Source organism: Mauremys mutica, chromosome 2 (assembly GCF_020497125.1).
Source record: "Mauremys mutica isolate MM-2020 ecotype Southern chromosome 2, ASM2049712v1, whole genome shotgun sequence".
Classification (NCBI taxonomy): domain Eukaryota; kingdom Metazoa; phylum Chordata; order Testudines; family Geoemydidae; genus Mauremys; species Mauremys mutica.
The window spans coordinates 58763846-58778843 of record NC_059073.1 but is presented as its reverse complement, the minus strand read 5'-3'; the positions used below and the strand labels follow the sequence as shown (position 1 = coordinate 58778843).

At 42.8% G+C, this 14998-nt stretch overlaps 1 protein-coding gene across 1 annotated transcript in view; it reads right to left on the bottom strand.

The window, feature by feature from the left end:
• The window catches only part of ELOC (elongin C), a 31187-nt gene extending 17911 nt beyond the window's left edge, over nucleotides 1–13276 (bottom strand). The window contains exon 1 of the mRNA XM_045005743.1: nucleotides 13122–13276. The gene's annotated coding sequence lies outside the window, so the exon portion shown is untranslated. The remainder of the gene's footprint in view (nucleotides 1–13121) is intronic.
• Between the last annotated feature and the right edge of the window lie 1722 nt (nucleotides 13277–14998).

Below are 14998 nucleotides of genomic sequence, written 5' to 3'. Positions count from 1 at the left end.
AAAAAGGTTAAAAATGTAATACTGGCACGCAAAACCTTAAATTAGAGTGAATAAATGAAGACTCGACAGCACTTCTGAAAGGTTACCAACCCCTGTCCTAGAACAAGAAAACAGAGCAACCAAAGTTGTTGGGGGTAGGTGGCCATAACAGCATCCAAATGCTCTTTCCTGACAACCCAAGAACTCCATCAAATTTCGAACAAAACATTAAGCATGGAAAATAACCCAGAAGTAACCAAGCACCATCTAGACTCATTAGGTACTTTATATGCCAAGAAAGGGCAATTTAAAGCTACAGGATGAGCTTACTCGAATCGCATTAGCATATGACATACCAGAGCTCATTAATATCACGATGAAAGCAGTATTCAGTGATAAGATAGCTAAAATGTCAGTCGAATGGATACTTTAGGTTTTGAAGGCTTCACATGAGTCATGACCCAAAGAATTATCCAAGGCTCTGTCAATCTATGGGGCCCAATCAAGAACAGACTAAAGTTGTGTTTGTATGCAAAGAACGTCAGAGCGAAGGTGGCATGGACTATTACAAAGTTAACTATAAGTCATTGTTTGCTTGCCTCCTGGTTATGTCCAGATCTCATCATGATGTTGATCTACAAGACTGGGAAAGTGCTAGTTCTCATTGGTACCACAATCAACGTTTGAATGCGACAGAACAATGCATATATGCCAGGCGAAAAGCTAATTAATGCTCCTCTTGCATGGTCTTCCTAAGCCAGCACCTACAGACAACATGACCAGTATGTTATGCTAGCAAAGGCCTTTCAATGTAGCAATCATACAGGATATTGCTGATTAATAAGCTCTCGACAAAACAGAAACTGTAAATACCTGCCCAAGATTTGGCTGAATATTTCATTATGAGGTTACAAAGAAAATACTGGACCTATGACAAAAGTCCACCTCATGTTTAACACCTGTGGAGAAGAATCAATTAAAAATATGACTAGAAAGAAGACATTCTGTGGTATTGCATCTGCCCAATAAAAAATCTTTTGATTCAACAAATATCTTCAATGTGAAGAAGCTGTCTCATATTTGCATGAAGGAAGAGTTAACCACATACTCTGCAGAAAATCGCTCCACTATGCCTTTACATTGCTCAAGCTCTTCAGTGGTGTTTCTTTGTATTTCCCATGAGGAGGCTGACACTAAAATTATCTTTCATGCCATCAAATGTCACAAAGGGAGATGCTACTGTTCTAGTGCTGAGAGAAATTACTCAAGACTTCAGCAAGATTCTGTTTCTGTTCCTCAGCAGGAGGTACAAAATTGCTGTATATCCCTCAGAGATGTGTTCCTATCATTTGGATCTGCTGCCACACTGCCAGGTTTCCATGCCCTTACAGGATGCGGCACTACTGGAAGGTTGGCTGGAAAGACCTAATTATTTTACTGGAAGGCATTTGATTCAGCCTCCAAAGACTCTCTCCTCACTCTAAAGGTGCTCAGAATGGCTGAGACAGTCATTGATGAGGTCAAATGGACTGTAGGCATTCCTATTCCAAGTTTACCATTTGAAGACCAACATTACAACACTTGCAGAGCTATGTTGATGGATGTTTTCCAAGAAACGGACAAATGGAGAAAAACTGCCACCAAAAAGGGGTGTATTTATACTTGCTATCAAGAGGGCAAATCATTAAGCAATGGCATGGCTCTAGGATGATCGAGTACATCCAAAACTACCCTCCCCTAGCAGATGTGGATATGTCTTTGGTGTGATCAGTCCATCCTTTGTTATGTCTGAAGTTACACAAGCTCCCAAAAATCAATCCTTCAGCTAATCAAATGTTTGTGTACAAAGACCAGATGATCACCACTCTGCAAATGTTCGGCCAGCAGCCTACCTTGTACATAGCAAGGATCAGTGTGACAACATGTCTAGCAGCAGTGCTGTACACAGAGTCGACACTGACAATGACAGATGAAAAAAAAATGTTTTCAGTCCTACATGCCAAGGCTAGCTTCCCTAGGATTAGCCAAGATGCATGTCTTTTATGTAAGCAATGCATCCCTGTGTGAAAGTATAATTAAAAAAAAAAAGTTGATTTTTAAACATTTGCTCAACTGTTTATCTACATAATTGTTCTAGGTTTGTCTATTCTGTACCATTGTGTTTGTGGGAGATGGCCTTTTGAAAGAAAGAAATGGGTTGAGTTGTTATCAGAGGACATTATCAAAATTTCCACCAACCAGAAGACCTGCAGCTGGGGGAAGAGACTCCCAACTGCCACACCGCAAAGGGCGACATCATAGAAATTATGATTCATAAAAATCTACAGAATCAATTGACACCTTCCTTTCCCTTCTACCACTAACCATGGAATGCGATTTTACCACATTATGCTCCCAGACTATTACAACTCCTGTTGCAGTATGAGGAAAGTGTTCTGTGCAAGAGCCAAGTAGGTGTGATTCCCCACAGCTGGAGATTGGAGAGTAATATTTATCTTTCTTCCTCTAACTCTCTAGCAGAGGATCCCTTGTGCTTCCTCCCCGACCCACAGAACCCTTCCCTATACTTCAAAATGAGTAGCAGTGAAACTGACTAAGACAGCATCAATTCCCCTTTATAGCTAGGAAAGTACTTTGAACAGCAACAGCAGTACAGGTGTAATCCTGAGTAGGAAAAAAGCAGGGGGGTGGGGGGAAATAGGAAATGGCAGTGCAAAGGCAAGGGAGGAAATGGACGGAAAACAAAAGGGAAACTGGGTGAGTTGAACCCAGAAGGGACAGAAAATAGGCAACCTAGAGACAGCCTATTAGAATCCCTTTCTCCCTGTCAGAAGAGGCTGGGAGTGCTACACAGGTAGCACATACTGTACTTATGGGAGATTATCTTGTGAGAGAACAAGAGAAGTACTGTTTTCCAGCAACTAGCCTCAGGTTAACTGGAGCAGATTCAATATGATCCAGAGCAAGCTGCCACCAAACTTCCCCCAGACAGTGGTAAGACTGTTGCGATAGGTGGTAGGGGGCTCAATGGAGCTTTCAAAAGGGAAACTGAGAGCCACAGAAAACTGAAAAATAAGCTGAATGAAGGCAACTGTATTTGATGTTGATACCTATCCAATTTGTAATTTTAATACCCCAATAACACAAGAAATTCAGAAGTAAAAAAATAAAATTTGAAAGTGGTTAAAAGGGTGAAGAGTGAAGAATTTCACAAGTTATAATTCAGATTTTACTGCTTTCAGACACCTTTCCCCATATACAGTTTTTGCACACAAAAAAAATCTCACACAGAAGACTCTACCCACAAGTCAATGCTTTATCCAGAAAGGATTACTTTGAAGTTGTCAGCTATACCCAGTCTTTCCCAATTGAGCTTTGAGTGGTCATAGGCATTACTTAATTAGTAATAAGTTAGAAATAGGCAAGTCAAGTAATTTAGTACATCCCCCTATAAGAGCAGATTTCTCAGAGTATATTTTCTAATTGCAGTTTACATTTGAGTCCCAGGGGCCTCTTGATGCCAACTAGCAGAGTGCACTGAGGATACAAAGAGTTCTACAGGGATCCCTGGTCACATATATGTATAATAATTCACAAATTACACCAAAAAGGTGGCATATGAGATCTCTAAGAGCCAGTAGCCTACTGGCCATCAAAAATGTATGTACAGATCATATTAAAAAAAAGAGTTATGTATCTATACTGGAAGTTAACTCAAAAGGTTGAGAGAATGTAAGGCAGGTAATAAGTAGTTGGGTTCCAGGCTGGGGGTAATAGAAGCTTTTTATTGTGTATTGTCTGCTTCCCAATACAGGCCTATTTGCATATGGAGCCAAAATGCTAATCAAGAGAAAATTTAAGGGAATAAAACAAAATAGCAGGAGGGGATCCCGTTTGAGTAAAGAAAATGGATTGCTGAAGTATATCTGAGGGACAAAGATCCCCCCGGATCTTTTACCACCGAGGAGGCAAGCTGATAGTGTGACTTATCTTGTGAATGGAAGATCACAGCCAAGCCCGGCTGTAATACACTGGAAGGATTTTGAGTGAGCTTTGCTCTATGAGACATGAAAGTAACTAGGTATACACGTCTAGCTTCTAGAATTCGAGTTATGATTTTATTTTATATGTAACTATTTGTTTCCAATATTTCTACTTGCTATCATTTGAATCTCTACTCATTGTTAGATTTTTTTTTTATAATGAAAACAAGCAAAAGTTTAAGTGCTGTCTGTTAAGCAGAGCTGCAATTTAAGGTGCACTGGTAAGCTGGGAGGTACCGTTACACAGAATTCACAGGTTAGCTGCTCCCAAAGAGCATCCTATGGATCAAGGGCTGGACATTCCAGGGGATGCTCATAGCATGTCTACTGCTAACCTGCAGAGGGACCACGGAACCTGTGTTGGCTAGGAGAAAAGTGTTTGTGTTCCCTATGACCTGTGGAGTCAGGGAGCCGACGGACAGCAGACACAGATGAAGCTTCTTCACACTAAGGGCAGGTGGTAGTGAGGTGTCTCAGAACCCTGACTACCCCAGGAAGTGTCAGAACTTAAATACCATGTTTCTGCTGAAAATCTGGGAGCACCTTACTTAAGGTATTAACCTCACTTTAGGTATTAACCTCACTTTACAGAGGGAAAAACTGAAATCAAGGTTAAGGGCCAATTGTAGGGACCTAAATATGCAGAACAGGTACTTTTGAAAATTCCATTAGGCACCTATCTACATATTTACAGGCCTGAATACTTGTGGAAAACTTGCCCTAAGTGACTTAATCAAGATCACATTAAGTCAGTGCCAGTCAGGAAGAGGATCCAAATCTCCTAACTGCCAGTCACCTGCTCTAGTCACTAGTCCATGCTGCCTCCCTTTATTATATGGTCTTTCCCTGCACATTCCACCTAAATAACAAAGATGAATACTAGAAATTCTGTTGGTTTCCGCCTCTGGAGCATCACTTTAGGGTAGAGGCTTATGAGATATTACCAAACAGGCAGCTAAGCAACCTTGCTTAACTCCCAAAGTGCATGTTTGTTTGGTTAGCAACAATTCCTACAGTTTCCTTTACATAAGCACAGAAAACACGAAGCAAAACATTTAGCAGCAAAACAGGAAAAAACCCTACAACAGAACTGTAAAGTGTTTACAAAGTTGCTAAACGATTCACCCCACCCAAAATGATATTTATATCTATTTATGATTTTCACAAAATTAATTATTTGAAAGACATGGAAAAAAGGTCACTAGTTTCTCTAAACCGAATAAAATTAATCAGTAATTAAAAATTAATCTTATACCAGTGCCTTAAATATGCTCTGTGGATGTTAAAATTCACATATTTTGTAAGCATAAGGATTTTTATTCATTTATTGTACATAATTTCCCTGCTTCAAACTGTTTTACAGCATAATGTATGCCAGGTGCCTGATACCTTCTCCATAAACAGTTGTTGTTGTAGCAGTTTAGCACTGTATACAAATGTGTACAGTTGTTTCAGAAACAAAATTAAGAAAGGTGCAATGTAAATCAGAAACCCACTTAACTCATCTCTCAGTGTCAACATCTGACATGTGGGTTCTGGGCCTCCCCCTTCCTCTCAAAAACTATTTTAACCATTTACTATCCACAACCGTTTGGATCTTAGATCTGGTATATCTTTGCAGGTTATGTATTCTCTACTGCACAAACCCAGGGGGACATGCTTTAAGTTGTCAACAGTTTTGACCAGGAATTGATATGATTGTAAAGAATCCAAAGTCAATACGACATCCAGGATGGTTGTTTTATATACCCTCTTTTACATAGAGATATACAGGATTATTGAGATACAAGGATAAAGTTAAGGTACCCCAAACCATTAACCCTGCATTTTCTATATAGTAACCACATTTTTCCCCCTTAACTTGAGTTTCCTAGCCTTCAGATGTTCATTTTTAAAAGCAAAGACACTCTTAAGCTTCTAAATACATATCAATAACTTAACTCTAATTCAACAGTGTTTGGGACTCTTGCAATAAGCCAACAGCTATAAACATTTCCTATTTTATTCAGAATTAACCGGTTTTTAATTAATAACGTATTGCTGCAAACCTCCCCAGCAGAAAATCTCTTAAATAAATTTGATCTGAATACTAGAGACTTTTCCCACATGCCTCCAGTCAGATACTTCAAAGGAGGAATACAATTGTTACCAAATAGCGAACAGGCTTTTAGAAGATGCTAAGTGATCTGCTTGTAGCAAGCTCTCAGATTTCAGTAACAGTTTCTCCCTGTAATAAGGATTATTGGAGGGGAGAGGGTGTGCAGGGATTAGCTACAACAGTTACATTGAAAAAAACTCCATGAACATCAATGAAAATTGTTTACTGTTAATTCCAAATCAGAAGCAGAATGTCAAACTAATCTCACAGGAGGAAGTGTGCCATGAATTACAGAAATTTAATGCTTGCATAAGTGCTGAAAACAGATTCAGGATTGGTCCTGCATGATCTCTCCTTCTAACAAATGACAACTGAGGCATTCAAGACTGTGAAGGGTGAAATTAGTGAAGACAGAATAGCATCTTGTTTTTATCTTTCTTGTAACAAAACAAGAAAGACGATGAAATTAAAAGAATAATATATTCAGAATAATGAATAGAAAATTTTTAAAAGGCAGTCTCATGACAAATCTACTGCTGAGGAAGGCCATGGGTAAACTGTAGCTTGATAATAAAGAGGACTGAATGATGTTATAAATCACTTGAACATTTGCAACTACAAAAGTAATCAAATAATATGCTTCAGGATATTAGCCTGCAGGGGTCAAGACTTTTTTTTCCTCCAAGCTGTGGTACAAATATTACAATAGAGTAGGTGCTTTATATCTGTTCTTTGCCTCTCTGAAGCATTCAGATAGGATACTGCTGATGGTAAGATACCATATTAGATTTTAAAAAAAGAATTTACATTGATTGGTCAAACGTGTAGGGTTACAATATAACCGACACACACCTGAGAGGGTATTTTAAAAAGCCCCCTCAATTACAGCCCTACATAGACTACCCTGACCCTGAGTCCAGACACACAAAAGTAGGAGCACAGCACACACTCTAACCCCTTCAACACACACGCCTGCTAAGCTGTCAGGCAGGGAGTGGAGGAAAATGGATAGCATCTTGGCACTATCATACAACCCTCTAGCCATTACCATGGGTGTCAATGTGCTTGTGGTATAGGTCAGCAGCAAGTTATTACCACACCCTTCCCCCACAGTAAGAAGAAATGGGGGGAGTTGTGCCTTGGAGGTGTGTTTGAAGCACAATATCACCCAGGCTATTCAGGAGATGTGCAATTTACAGACCACCTTTTGCTCAAGGTGGTACCTAGAAGCACCATTTAGCCCTATTTTCCCCATAGATGCTTAAAAAAATTCATACTGGCATACGACTACTGGCAAAAGAATGGAACACAGTCTTCAGTCTGCAAACTAAAATAATTTGGCGAGGTTTAGACAATATAATTGTTTAAAACTGCTCTCTTCAAATGTCATCTAAAGAAATCCAGCATCAGCTGCTAAGCATATGCAAGACAGACACATACTTAAAGTACTAGTACAGGGATTGGCAATCTTTGGCATGCGGCTCACCAGGCTAAGCACCCTGGCAGGCTGGGCCAGTTTGTTTGCCTGCTGTGTCCACAGGTTCGTCCAATCACGGCTCCCACTGGCCACGGTTTGCCACTCCAGGCCAACGGGGGCTGCAGGAAGCGGCGGCCGCAGGAAGCGGCGGCCAGCAAATCCCTTGGCCCGCACCACTTCCTACAGCCTCCATTGGCCTGGAGTGGCGAACCCGTGGTCAGTGGGAGCTGCGATCGGCCAAACCTGCGGACGCAGCAAGTAAACAAACCAGCCCGGCCCGCCAGGGTGCTTAGCCTGGCAGGCCGAGTGCCAAAGGTTGCCGATCCCTGTACCAGTACATCAATACTCAATGTTTTACCCAGTTAGTGTTATGCATGTGAGAATGAAGACAGTTAAGCCATCTGGTAAATATCAGTGTGCAAGCAATGGGCCACTTAGCTGGTTCAATAAACCAGCGGTTCTCAACCCTGGCAGTATGCAGATGTCTTTCTGGGGTTACATCAATTCATCTAGATATTTGCCTAGTTTTACAACAGGCTACAGAAAAAAGCACTAGCAAAGTCAGTACAAACTAAAATTTCATACAATAAAATGTTTATATTGCTCTACACACTATACATTATACATTGAAATGTAAGTACAATATTTAATTATAAAATAAATCAGCTGGAATATATAGGGTAAAAAGGAGCAAGTAAACAATTTTTCAGTAACAGTGTGCTGACACTTGTAATTTTATGCCTGATACACAAGTAGTTTTAAGTGAGGTGAAACTTGGGGGTATGCAAGACAAATCAGACTCCTGAAAGGGGTGCAGTAGTCTGGAAAGGTTGAGAGCCACTGAAATAAACAGTGAAATATAGATATGCAAAGGCATGTTTACCTGTTCCAGTAAAATAATGGCTACTGTGTCCACTGGATAACAAATTCATAATGACAGCCTACGTAACTAATTTATAGTAATTAAAGACAACTGAGCAGATTTTGGCCACAGTAGTTTTAGAATATTAACATCTAGCTATGTGTGCTCCAACAACATATCACATCTTACTTTTAATGTACTCTATTATATCAATTTTTTCAAGATACCAAGCAAGTAATATGAATGCCTTCACCATCAGTAAATTAGCATACAAGTCAAATATGACTCAGAGAGTTCACAGCCCTAAATAAGAAGAGTTTTGTAAATAAATTAGGCACAGTAGAAAGTTCACAGAAAGTGTAGGCCCACTACTTAATGGGGAAAGAGAGTTAACAGCACATGACATTTAATGAGGCATTTAATGCCCATTTTACTTCAGTCTTCACTATAGAGGTTAACTGAGATCAGTTGCCTAGCACAATTAATATTAACAATGAGGGGGAAGGAACAAAATCCAGAATACAGAAAAAACAGACTAAAGACTATTTAGATAAGTTATATGTATCCAAGTCAATAGGACCTGATGAAATTCGCCCTAGGGTATTTAAGGAACTAGCTGAAGCAATCTTGGAACCATTAGTAATTATCTTTGAGAACTCATGGAGCACACATGAAGTCCCAGAAGACTGGAGAAGGACAAACATACTACCTATTTTTAGAGAGGAAACAAAGAGAACCTGGGAATTATGGACCAGCCAGCCTAACTTTGAAACCTGGGAAGATATAATCATTAAAAAATTTGTAAGCACATCCAGGATAACAGGGTAATAAGTAAAATCCAACATGGATTTGTTAAGAACAAATCATGCTAAACCAACCTAATTTCTGTCACTGACCAGGCTAGTGAATGGGAGGGTGGGGGGGGGGGGGGGAAAGCAGTAGACATGATTTATCTTTATTTGAGTAAGACTTTTGATGCAGCCCCACATGACAGTCTCATAAGTGGATCACATTTCCGTAGTTTAGATTAAAATTACTAGAAGGTGGTTGCATAACTAGTTGGAAAAACAAACAAAAAAAAACCACATACTCAAAGTTTATCAATGGTTCATTGTCAAAGAGAGAGGATGACACCCAGCTCGGAGAGGCTGCAAGCACCTTGGAGGACAAGATTAAAACTCAAAGTGACCTCAACAAATTGGAGAGCTGGTCTGAAATCATCAAAATGAAATTCAAAAAAGTGCAAAGTACGGCACTTAGGAAGGAAAAAATCTAAGGCACAAATACAAAATGGCCAGGCAATTGCACTGCTGAAAAGAATCTGGGGAAGTATAGTGGTACGAGCAGGGTCCTAGAGCTCGGGCCCCAGCCCAAGCCCAGAAGTCTACACAGCAATGAAACAGCCCAAGTTGGCTGGCACAGGTTTTTCTTTGTTGTGTAGACGTACCCTACAAGGATAGCTAAGTATTGGATAGGCTTCCCTGTGGAATCCCAGTCACTGGAGCCTTTTAAGAACAGGTTAGACAAACACCTATCAGGGATGGTCTAGGTATACTTGATCCTGCATCTGTGCAGGGGGATGGACTATATGACCTCAAGGTCCCTTCTAGCCCTATGTTTCTACAAAATATTGATCAATAAACAAATAGGCTAGGTGGAGCAGTAGCTTTTCACCTACAAAAGTATAGTTTTAAGTTCTGTTTACATTCTAGGTAATTAAGTTTTAATCTTATTCTAGGTCCCACTGTCATTGGTTTACTTCACATAGTTACCACACAATTTCTTGTAAGTGCATTTACTGCTCAGGAGAAACAGAACTGAAAGATTCACAAAAATATTTAGGTTCCTAACTTCCACTGATTTCAATGGAAGTTGGAGTCTAGATACCTTTGTGTTCTGGGCTTTAGTGCAGATCAGGACTAAAGTATATTAGTAGGGCAGTGCGAAAGAAAATTTGTACATCTATTTGCAATTCAGCTGGCTCAAGGTTGGGGGTGTGGGGTCCAAATGCAGCTGGTTGGGGCTCAATGGGGTGAGGGTCTGGGTAATCCAGGTGCATAGGCCTTGGGGCTTATTGCAATGGGGTTTCTTGTGTGTCAGGCTCAGCTGTCAGTGGTCTGAGTGCAGGGGTGGGGGTCTGGATGCGGGAGGAGGGCTGGAGATGGGGGGGGTCTTGGCAGGGAAGGCCAGATGGTGGGGGCATCCGGAGGCACAGGGTTGGGCAGCTGAGGGAGCAGCTCCCCATAGTGACTCGTCCCCCACATGGCTGAGGAGAGATGGGGACAGGAAGCAGGGGGGAGGAGGGGTGCAGGGGCAGTGGAGGATTCTAGGGGTGGGTCTGACCTGGACCCAGCCTCTCCATGCAGGGAAAGTGTGCTCCTTCCCCACCCCCAGCCCAGCCAAGACTAGCCACTGCAGGATAGGAGCCACCACCTGTGGCATCCCAAGTCCTGGGTGGGGCTGGGGAGGGCCAGGTGCAGGGAGTAAGTCTTGACAGGGGTGCCCAGAACTTGGGGGGAGGGTCTGACCCGGCACCAGCCAGGACACCTTCAGCCCTCCCCTCACAGTGATTTAACTCTCTGTTAGCCTCTCCAGGTGCCTGAAACCATATGCCGCGTTGCTGGGGAAGGATACATGAACACTCTTGCAGCTTCCCTTTGCTTCTCCATCAGAAAGTATCAGAGGGGTAGCTGTGTTAGTCTGGATCTGTAAAAGCAGCAAAGAATCCTGTGGCACCTTATAGACTAACAGACGTTTTGCAACATGAGCTTTCGTGGGTGAATACCTACTTCATAGGATCCAAGTCTTGCATCCGATGAAGTGGGTATTCACCCACGAAAGCTCATGCTGCAAAACGTCTGTTAGTCTATAAGGTGCCACAGGATTCTTTGCTGCTTTCTCCATCAGAAAGTCATTTTTCTTCAGGGATGCAAAGAAATCTGCAAATTCTACTTGCACACAGTTGTGTAGAATTCCCCCTGGAGTATTATTTGTAGCATTCTAATTACAAAATGAACACTCAAGTCCAATCTGCCTTCATACAACAGGAGAAACATGAACAATGATACAGAAATATTGTATTAAGAAAGTCTTCAAAACCAGTTACCGTTTACACAGAAAGTTATATGCATATAGGTGATTTTTGGGAATGTGTGGAAGAATGAAGGGAATGGTCAAAGAAAATGATTGTGCATAAGGAGAAAACTTTTAGTACACTGTTCTATAAATACTCTGCCTTCAATCCTGGTATAAGTTATTTTCTGCCTCCTCATTCAACACAAAATTCTCTCGTTTTAAAATAGCACCTGGCCACCCTTTTATTTCATTATACCAATGCCAAACTCAAGTCTTCCACACTCCTATTTCTAAGGCACTGTCTATGCAGGGATCTTTATGAAGCTTTTCCCACCTGTACCATTCCCAACTCACCTGATCAGTGGCAGCACTAGTATAGAGAAGGTTCAGATGTTTTCCAGCATTTTTACTACTGTATCAGCTAAAGCCATTCCTCATTGGTAAAAATGCTGAAGTCCTCCAGAGCCTTGTCTATGGTAGGGCTCCCATTGATTCTAACACTGGCTCAGCAAAACTGACATGATTTTTTTTTGTTTTTATTCCTGATATAAATAAAACAGAATGCTTACCAGAGGACTGGCACCTAACAGAAGACCTGCTTCAAGATAAAAATCATTACATAATGTATATGTAGTTACATAGTGTGAAGGCTAGAAGAATGTACAGTGTATTGCTCAAAGAACATTATGGTATTTGAATATCAAGGCAAGAAGAGCCTTGGGCTATATATGATTTTCTCCCTTCCCTCAAGCATGAACCCTGTAGTCTAAATGCTTTTAATAATCTGTAAGTGATCAGAAGTGCATGAAATAAAATAAGAAGGAAAAGTGCGTGGATATTTGTAGTTTCCCTTTAGTGCCAGTCTTCACTCACAAGCTGTAAGACAGATGCTGGATATTGCAACTTGTGAAACAAGACTATCATTAATGAGAAACTTTAGTTTAGTTTCTCACACATTACTTTACTCCCTATAGATACTTATGAGCATTTAGACTAGCCGATTCAGGTTTAAAAGGAGGGAGACAATCCCATCTATCCGAAGACAAATCTTACTTTGGTATCTAAGCACCGTAACCTATTTTAAAAAGGTTCCTAAATTCCTCCATCTTTGGGATTTTTATAACGGGATTATTTCCTTCCCTTCAGGGATGGGAGGGGAAGAAGGAGGCTCCCTCATTGGTGGAGGAAGCAGTCAAAGCAGAGCAATAGTTACAGCACTGCTTTAAAGAGGGTTTTTGTTGGCGGTGTGTGGAATCCAACGAGAGTGTTACAGACACATGGGAAGGGAGCGAAATCCCCCTGCCCCACCCCTGAGCCTCCCTCAGGCCGCCCCGAGCCCTAAACACGCCCCCAGCCTCCCCCCTCCCAGGGATGAGTAATAAGATTTCCGCCCAGGGGGTGGCGGCGTCTCGGAGCGGGGCCCGGGCCCTGGCCCGCTAGCAGAGGGCGAAGCCCGCTCCTCACTCGGGGGAAAGGCGGCGGCGGCGGCGGCGGCGACCCGCCTCCCCCCGGAGACGAAACGAGAGGGCGGGGGCAGCCTCTCAGCTCGCGCCCCCTCCCGTCCAGCCGGCCGCGGCGGGGACTCACTTGTGTCAGCTTCGCTGCCTCCGCTCCCTGCTCGCAGGGCCCCCTGTTCCGGGCCAGCTGCCTCGCAATCACTTCCGATAGGTCAAAGGTTAGCGCCGCCTGCTGCCGCCACCGTAGGGACAGGCAGCGTTCCAGCCTCCTGCCCTTGGGCGGTTTACCAAGCCCAGGTCCCAGCATGCCATGGGCCACGGCAGCCCGTGTCAGCAGGAAGTATTGCATGCTGGGAGATGTAGTTCAAACTAAGCACTCTGGAGTCTGCTAGAAAGGGCTGCTCCACCACAGTGGAAATAAGGGTAGGTAATGGAGGGCTGTGTTGTGTCCCCAGTTGGTGGATGGCTGTATTGCCAGCCCCAGCTAGCCAAAGCTTATGAGTCCAGCATTCAGCCCAAAAAATAAACACTGGCTTAAAAAAATTCCCAAAGATTTTAAGAATAATACATTTGGGTTCTTTTTATTTCCCACCTGGTTTATCAACCTTTAGGGCTCACATCTAAGATTAGCCTCTTAAAGTTAGCAGGACAACTCCCACCTTTTCATATTCTCTGTATGTATATATATCTCCTCGGTATATGTTCCATTCTATGCATCCGATGAAGTGGGCTGTAGCCCACGAAAGCTTTTGCTCAAATTTGTTAGTCTGTAAGGTGCCACAAGTACTCCTGTTCTTTTTGCGGATACAGACTAACACGGCTGCTATTCTGAAACCATGAATTGTTCAGTTTAGAAAAGAGACTACTACGGTGGGATATGATAGAGGTCTATAAAATCATGAATGGTATGGAGAAAGTGAATCAGGAAGTTATTTACATAACATAAGAACCACGGTGTTGGTGTCACTAGGCCTAAGTAAACCAAAGTTGTGACTGCAGGCCTGAGTGAACCAGAAGTCTTCCATGCTGTGAACTTTAACCAGCCTAAAATGCTAACAGACAGCAAGCAAAATGTGTAACTGTCAGCAATCTCAGCTTGCAAATGTAGGAGTTTAAAACAGCAAAAGCGGCGGGGAGGAGGGGGAGAGGGGGGAGGAAAATCTGTATGCGTTTGTGTTGTGAAGGCCAGAGATAAGAATGCGAATGAGAACTTTTCTAACACGCTGAAATGTAATGTTCAAAGTAACTGCTGTTGGGAAGGGAGGGGTGAGGGGGAAAACCAAACAAAAGGCTTACACAAACAAGGGGGGTATAAATGCTGGGACCCCGCCTGCGCGCGGGTGTGCAGGATTTGAGAATGCTCTTCTCCCTGGCACCATATTTGGGCTCAAATAAACCTGGTTTTTGCTTCTCCACCCTGGTGTGATAATTAGTGCGACGCACACCGGGCAACGAACCTGCTGTTGCTCCGCCTCGGGCTCTTTGAGCCGGCAACAGTTTTGGCGTCCCTGGGTGGGCTCGAGGCAAAATTGTGCCTTGCCCGGATTCCTCCGATGGCTGGTGGACGATGGTCACAGCCGACGCCCAGCGCGCACCGGTGCCTTTACCGGGGGCCTCGGCAGAGACGCGTCAGGCTGACCTTGGAGGACACAACGGTGCAACGCACTCAGATAGTGGAGAAGCAGTTGCGGGCGACGGTGAGGAACCGGTCCTGTGGATAAGGTAGGAACAGTCCAGTGGTGTGGACTTTTGCCCGAGGCTCGGGACGCCCAGCCGTTGTAATTCCCACTAGACGAGAGAGCGTTCTATAGTGGGTCAAGGGCAAGCCCATGGTATGGGGCAAGGACAGGGTAAGGTTAGTAGGGCAAGGTGTACGCCCCTAGAATGCATTCTAGCAAATTGGAAGGTATTTGGTTTGGATCCAATGACTAAGAGTAAACTGAAAAGATTTTATACAGTAGACTGGCCTCAGTATCAGTTAGAGAGCCAGGAAAGGTGGCCACCAGA